Below are 8,123 nucleotides of genomic sequence, written 5' to 3' on the forward strand. Positions count from 1 at the left end.
TCTTACAAGTCGAGCCTGGACTCGGGCCGGGCTTGGGGAGTAGAAGAACTCCCAGAACCCCATCAAGCAGATTGAAAAGTGGACCTTTTTAGATATATTGGTTGCATTATTAGCCCTTTTGTTTTAAAAGCTATATATTAAACATTATCTTTTTTTTTAGACTTCCTAGTCTTTAAAGTCCATATCGGATTTACTTATGTTCGTATAAAAATGTTTTTTTAGCTTCTTGGGTTTGAATATTTTGTCTCTTTTGATTCTTCAATGTTTAAAGAAAAATTATCAGAACTTGAATTAATGTTATTCTTTATAATTAGTCTCGCTTTCATTTGACTTTATTGAAGACCTTTTTTTCAGAATCATCTATTTCATCTATTTCCTATTTTGAACAAGATCCTCAACTCCTTGTTATATGGTAGAATCTCATCCCAATCCTTTGGTAAAGTTCCTGAACAAATAAAGTATATTTGCTTACAGTTTTCATGAATAGTTAGGTTATCAAATTATGAACAATTACCTACGTTGATGACATTAAAAAATCTAGAATCGTTTCGGTTAATTCTCATACGTTTAGAAGCTGTTTCAAGTTTACAGAATTATCATGCAGAATTTTTTTTCCATTTGCTGAACTATATCATTCCTTTGCTTTGTCTCTGGGCCGGCCAGCCGAGCGGACAGCACGCTGGACACGTAATCCTGTGGTCCAGGGTTCGATCCCGGGACGCCGGCGAGAAACAATGGGCAGACTTTCTTTCACCCTATGCCCCTGTTACCTAGCTAGTAAATAGGTACCTGGGAGCTAGTCAGCTGTCACGGGCTGCTTCCTGGGGGTGGAGGCCTGGTAGAGGACCGGGCCGCGGGGACGCTAGAAAGCCCCGAAATCAACTCAAGATAACCTCAAGATAACCTCGTGTTCCCTCGAATTTAGGCATTACAGGGACATTAGTCAGAAGATTTCCATATATTACCTATAAGTCTGACAATAAAATGGATATGAGGATTTTGGAGAATTTATATACAGAATTAAATAAATCCTAATTGAATCATCTAGATCTTTATTTATGTGAAAATTATTGCCTAGTTCTCTCTCTGTATTTTTGTTTTCTTTCGCTGTATTTTGCTGTATATTCGTAATTGTACCCGCTGTAGCTGGGTTGTTTAGGTTCATTCCAGCCTTGGTTCAGCTGTACCAAGGTCTGCCACCCAGGTATATGCCATATGTAATATCATAAGTAGTTTCATATGTATCCACAAATTTATAAAGACAGATAAAAAACGGGTTTGACTTATAATTCCAGCAGGAATCTTCTCTATATTTAGTATGTTATTCTTTTCTTAGGTAAAGAAAGTTGTAAACATTAAGTCTCCAGAGTTGCAGAGTTGCTGTTACCCCTCTGAAGGGTCTGAGGCGTTAAATAACGGGTTTCACTAAACCACAACTTAGCATATTCGGAGACTCAGTGAGTGAGAAAGACAGGGAGCTAACTTCAGTCTTTAAGTCCGCTGATCGTATCTCTTAAGTCCGACATTTATTAGTTGATTAAAAATACATGAAAATCCTTCTCGTATTTCGAAATTTTAAGGTAGTTTTTAGCCTCTAGTTTCGGAAGTTACAAACTAGTGTAGTTTGTAGTTTGAAATTCGGAAGTTTATCAGTAATTTCTCTCTTGGAGTAGTTTACATATGTAACTCGTCTCCTATGGTAGTTTCGTTTACCCCACCCCCCCCCTCTGCCACGAATTGAGACTTGCAATAAATTATCTAATTATATCAGAAAACAGTCCTCTGGTCATTTAAGGCAATTTGATTTTATAGTCATTATACAAAATTTGGGTCATTAATAGCTTTGGTATACAATGGAGTTTGTCGTCCAGCAGCAAAATCGAATATTGATCGCTATTTTTGTAATCAAATTATTATTTGGTGTTCGAGATTATCTCAAATTGGCCATTTTGGGCGCCATCAAACGACCAATTACCAGGTGGATAGAAGGTGGATAGAGGAGAGGAAGTGGAGAAATTGTAGAGAAGGATGGGAGGAGGATGGAGGGAGGTAAAGAAGGGATGGAGGATACGAACATACTCTCGCATACACACATACACATACACACACACACACACACACACACAAAGAGTGAGTGGGACCTAAGAGTGGGACCAAAGAGCCAAAGCTCAACCCACGCAATCACAAGTTGGTGAGTATACACACACACACACACACACACACACACACACACACACACACACACACACACACACACACACACACACACACACACACACACACAGATATGAGATATGTGTAGATATGATAGAGCCCAGTAGGCTCAGGAATCTGTACACCAGTTGATTGACAGTTGAGAGGCGGGACCAAAGAGCCAAAGCTCAACCCCCGCAAGCACAATTAGGTGAGTACACACACACACACACACACACACACACACACACACACACACACACACACACGCACACACACACACACACACACACACTGATATCACACCGAACCTGTCCCCAGAGGCCCACATCAAAAGAATATCATCAGCGGCATATGCTAGACTGGCCAACATAAGAACTGCCTTCAGAAACTTGTGTAAGGAATCTTTCAGAACCCTGTATACCACTTATGTAAGACCAATCCTGGAGTATGCAGCTCCAGCCTGGAGTCCATACCTAGTTAAACACAAGACAAAGTTAGAGAAGATTCAGCGGTATGCCACCAGGCTCGTCCCGGAACTGAGAGGATTGAGCTACGAGGAAAGGCTAAAGGAGCTGAACCTCACATCCCTGGAAAACAGAAGAGTAAGGGGAGACATGATAACCACCTACAAAATTCTCAGGGGAATTGACAGGGTGGACAAAGACAAACTCTTCAGCACGGGTGGGACACGAACAAGGGGACACAGGTGGAAACTTAGTACCCAGATGAGCCACAGAGACGTTAGAAAGAATTTTTTCAGTGTCAGAGTAGTTAATAAATGGAATGCACTAGGAAGTGATGTGGTGGAGGCTGACTCCATACACAGTTTCAAATGTAGGTATGATAGAGCCCAGTAGGCTCAGGAATCTGTACACCAGTTGATTGACAGTTGAGAGGCGGGACCAAAGAGCCAAAGCTCAACCCCCGCAAGCACAATTAGGTGAGTACACTCGGCGAGCGATTGGGTGCTTCTACTGCCTCACGCAAACCATCACAGGCTGTTTGATCTCTTATGGTCAGAGCGTGTCCATCAACATGTAAATACTTCCATTGATAGACACAACTCCCAGATTGCTCACAAAAACAGGCCATGTGGATCACTCCTATGTGACTTCTATGTATGTACTGCAGTATATGAATTCACGATCCCTGTGAATCCATGTACTCACACACACACACACACACACACACACACACACACACACACACACACACACACACACACACACACACACACACACACACACACAAGTCACCAGTGGAGTCCCACAGGGCTCTGTACTCGGTCCTATCTTGTTTCTGATATATGTAAATGATCTCCCGGAGGGTATCGATTCATTTCTCTCAATGCTTGCGGACGATGCTAAAATTATGAGAAGGATTAAAACAGAAGAGGACTGTTTGAGGCTTCATGAAGACCTAGACAAGCTGAAGGAATGGTCGAACAAATGGTTGTTAGAGTTTAACCCAACCAAATGTAATGTAATGAAGATAGGTGTAGGGAGCAGGAGGCCAGATACAAGGTATCATCTGGGAGAGGAAATTCTTCAGGAGTCAGAAAAGGAAAAAGACTTGGGGGGTTGATATCACGCCAGACCTGTCTCCTGCAGCATATATCAAGCTGATAACATCAGCGGCATATGCCAGGCTGGCCAACATTCGAACGGCATTCAGAAACTTGTGTAAAGAATCATTCAGAACTTTGTATACCACATATGTCAGGCCAATCCTGGAGTATGCAGCCCCAGCATGGAGTCCATATCTAGTCAAGAATAAGACTAAACTGGAAAAGGTTCAAAGGTTTGCCACCAGACTAGTACCCGAGCTGAGAGGTATGAGCTACGAGGAGAGACTACGGGAATTAAACCTCACTTCCCTGGAAGACAGAAGAGTTAGGGGGGACATGATCACCACATTCAAGATTCTGAAGGGAATTGATAGGGTAGATAAAGACAGTCTATTTAACACAAGGGGAACACGCACAAGGGGACACAGGTGGAAACTGAGTGCCCAAATGAGCCACAGAGATATTAGAAAGAACTTTTTTAGTGTCAGAGTGGTTGACAAATGGAATGCATTAGGGGATGATGTGGTGGAGGCTGACTCCATACACAGTTTCAAGTGTAGATATGATAGAGCCCGATAGGCTCAGGAATCTGTACACCTGTTGATTGACGGTTGAGAGGCGGGACCAAAGAGCCAGAGCTCAACCACCGCAAACACAACTAGGTGAGTACAACTAGGTGAGTACACACACACACACACACACACACACACACACACACACACACACACACACACACACACACACACACACACGCCTCGGCGTCAGACTAAGCACCAAGCTTCTTCAGCTTGAGCTCTTATATTTAGCCAGAGAGGCTGCCGTCGTGAGGAGAGACAATATAAGCATCATCAGAGTTGAGATCAGAGATAATATCTCGCCCTGGCGGAGTGGAAGCTGGCGATTATATGTAAATATTGACACAGAGTTAGGTGTGTGTGTGTGTGTGTGTGTGTGTGTGTGTGTGTGTGTGTGTGTGTGTGTGTGTGTGTGTGTGTGTGTGTGTGTGTGTGTGTGTGTGTACTCACTTATTTGTGCTTGCAGGATCGAGCATAGGCTCTTGGATCCCGTCTTTCCAGCCATCGGTTGTTTACAGCAATGACTCCTGTCCCATTTCTCTATCATACCTATTTTTTAAATTATGAATAGAGTTTGCTTCCACAACCTGCTCCCCAAGTGCATTCCAGTGGTCCCGGGTTCGATCCCGGGCGCCGGCGAGAAACAATGGGCAGAGTTTCTTTCATCCTATGCCCATGTTACCTAGCAGTAAAATAGGTACCTGGGTGTTAGTCAGCTGTCACGGGCTGCTTCCTGGGGGTGGAGGCCTGGTCGAGGACCGGGCCGCGGGGACACTAAAGCCCCGATATCATCTCAAGATAACCTCCAGAAGTAACACCATATTTATTATCTCTGTCTATACATTAGTCATTATTTAATTGTTATCCTACACCTGGAAAGATCTGAACTGAACAGTCGTTTTGTGGTTATCTTGAGGTTATCTTGAGATGATTTCGGGGCTTTAGTGTCCCCGCGGCCCGGTCCTCGACTAGGCCTCCACCCCCAGGAAGCAGCCCGTGACAGCTGACTAACACCCAGGTACCTATTTTACTGCTAGGTAACATGGGCATAGGGATGAAAGAAACTCTGCCCATTGTTTCTCCCCGGCGCCCGGGATCGAACCCGGGACAACAGGATCACAAGTCCAGCGTGCTGTCCACTCGGCCGACCGGCTCCAGTGGCTCGTGTGGACCAGTCTCGAAAAAATCTCCACGAGGTCACGAGAACTCACAACGAAACTTCGATGTTGTTACAACATTCGAACAAGCTTTAACAACTAACAAGCAATATAACAAGTTGTAACAACGTTCTAATACGTCATTAAAACGTTATATTAAGATGTAACAACTTTATTGCAACTTGTAACAAGTTGAAAATAGGGTACAGTTAGGTTTTGTGTTTGTAAGAAGATCACCTTCAACTGTTTCACAATTCCCACTTCTTTAACTACATTAGAGTAACTTAGAAAGATAAAAACGACCCCTTAATATAGCTAGTATTTTAAGACTAGCAAAATTATGTTTATTTTTGTTTCGAATCAATATTCCCTGGAAACACACACCGAAACTCTCTATATTTTCCGCTTGTTACAACTTGTAATAGGGTTGTTACATCTTGGCTTAACGTGTTTATGACGTATTAGAACGTTGTTACAACTTGCTATATTGGTTGTTATAACTGGGTAGGTGTTAAAACTTGTTCGAACGTTGTACCAACGTCGTAGTTTCGATGTGTGTTTGGTGGGAATTGCACATTGTATATGTTGAAATTGGTTGAAATCTTCTCTCTCTCTCTCAAACGGGTTAATGGAACAAGTAGTTAAGGGTGGAAATGCTTACCTCCGTCACTGCTAATGGTTGTCCATGCTGCAGTGAAGCCTCCGGGGTTAATTAACTCTTCCAACAAGCTTGTTAGAGGGAGGGTCACTCAGCCCCTCACATTCTCTTCACAGCTAGTATATGTGTTGAAATGATTTGATGATGTTCCTGTTGCAGTTTCTATATGTGTTTGAGTTATGTAACTTTATATCTCTTGCGTTTGTATGCAGTAGTTATCTCTTTCTATTTCTCTGTACTTCTCTCTTTCTATTTCTATCTCTCTCTCTCTCTCTCTCTCTCTCTCTCTCTCTCTCTCTCTCTCTCTCTCTCTCTCTCTCTCTCTCTCTCTCTCTCTCTCTCTCTCTCTCTCTCTCTCTCTCTCTCTCTCTCTCTCTCTCTCTCTCTCTCTCTCTCTCTCTCTCTCTCTCTCTCGCTCTCTTACACGAGAGAAATACTTAATTAAATACTTAAAAACATTTTTATGGACATAAAAAATGAGGTTCAATCATACACGTTCAATCATACTCACAGCACATTGTCACACACACACACACACACACACACACACACACACTCGGCATCACTGTAGATCTGTCCAGAGATCGAACCTTATCCCCCAGAAAGGGAGCCGATCGGCCGAGCGGACAGCACGCTGCACTTGTGATCCTCTGGTCCTGGGTTCGATCCCAGGCGCCGGCGAGAAACAATGGGCAGAGTTTCTTTCACCCTATGCCCCTGTTACCTAGCAGGAAAATAGATACCTGGGTGTTAGTCAACTGTCACGGGCTGCTTCCTGGGGGTAGAGGCCTGGTCGAGGACCGGGCCGCGGAGACACTAAAAAGCCCCGAAATCATCTCAAGATAACCTCAAGATAACCCCAAAACAAGTCGGCAAATAACTGTAGTATCCCTCCCTCCCTCCTCTGTAATTATTCTTTTGTAATTGACATTTTCTATGTTATTCTATGTTACCCAAACTGAACCTCCAGTATATGCAAATTAGCTTCCGGCGACGGACAAAGGCGTTGAGGGTGATTCTAAATTGAGTTCAGTAAGGGGGATTTCTATCGATTTTTTTTTGGCACTCAAGTCTTTATGCAGGCGATGAGTCAATAACGTGGCTGAAGTAACTTGAAGATCGACTTGAGAATGGTCCAGGACGGACCGAAACGTCGTCGTCCCTTCAACTTCTAGTGTGTGGTCTGGTCAACACTCAAGTCTTGTTTTCAATTTATACCCCAGCCAGTTTATTACCAGAAAGACACGTGTCGAAAATTGGGTTCTGTCGGTGGTATGGGAGTGAGGTGTATAGAGACTTGTACGTGCGTATTTCCTATTTTGATTTGCGTATTTGTGTTGGGTTGGATTAGTCGGTAGAGACACGCGTTTTGTTTTTTGCAGGGTCGGGGTTCAATCCTCGATAGTCGAGGTGGTTTGGAGTACATTCCTACGCTTCTTCTATCCAAGCTTTCCTGTCCTCATATCCCTTCGAAGTGGTATATTATATATACTGTCTTGGTATTATATATATATATGTATATATATATATATATATATATATATATATATATATATATATATATATATATATATATATATATATATATATATATATATAATATATAGTGGTATTATATATATATATACTGACTTGGCGCTTTCGCCTCGTGCTCTTCATACTCTTCTGTATTTATGCCTCCTGGATCGAGCTGTTAGCTCTTGGACCCCGCCTTTCTAAGCATCGGTTGTCTAATGTACTGACTTCGGACTTATCTTACTCTATCATATCTATTATCTACTTCATAGATTTATCATCAACACACACACACACACATACCAGTTGATTGACAGTTGAGAGGCAGGACCAAAGAGCCAGAGCTCAACCCCCGCAAGCACAACTAGGTGAGTAAACACACAGGAAGCAGCCCATAGCAGCTGTCTAACTCCCAGGTACCTATTTGAATAGGAGCATCAGGTGAAAAAGGACTG

This window comes from Procambarus clarkii, chromosome 68 (assembly GCF_040958095.1).
Source record: "Procambarus clarkii isolate CNS0578487 chromosome 68, FALCON_Pclarkii_2.0, whole genome shotgun sequence".
Classification (NCBI taxonomy): Eukaryota; Metazoa; Arthropoda; class Malacostraca; order Decapoda; family Cambaridae; genus Procambarus; species Procambarus clarkii.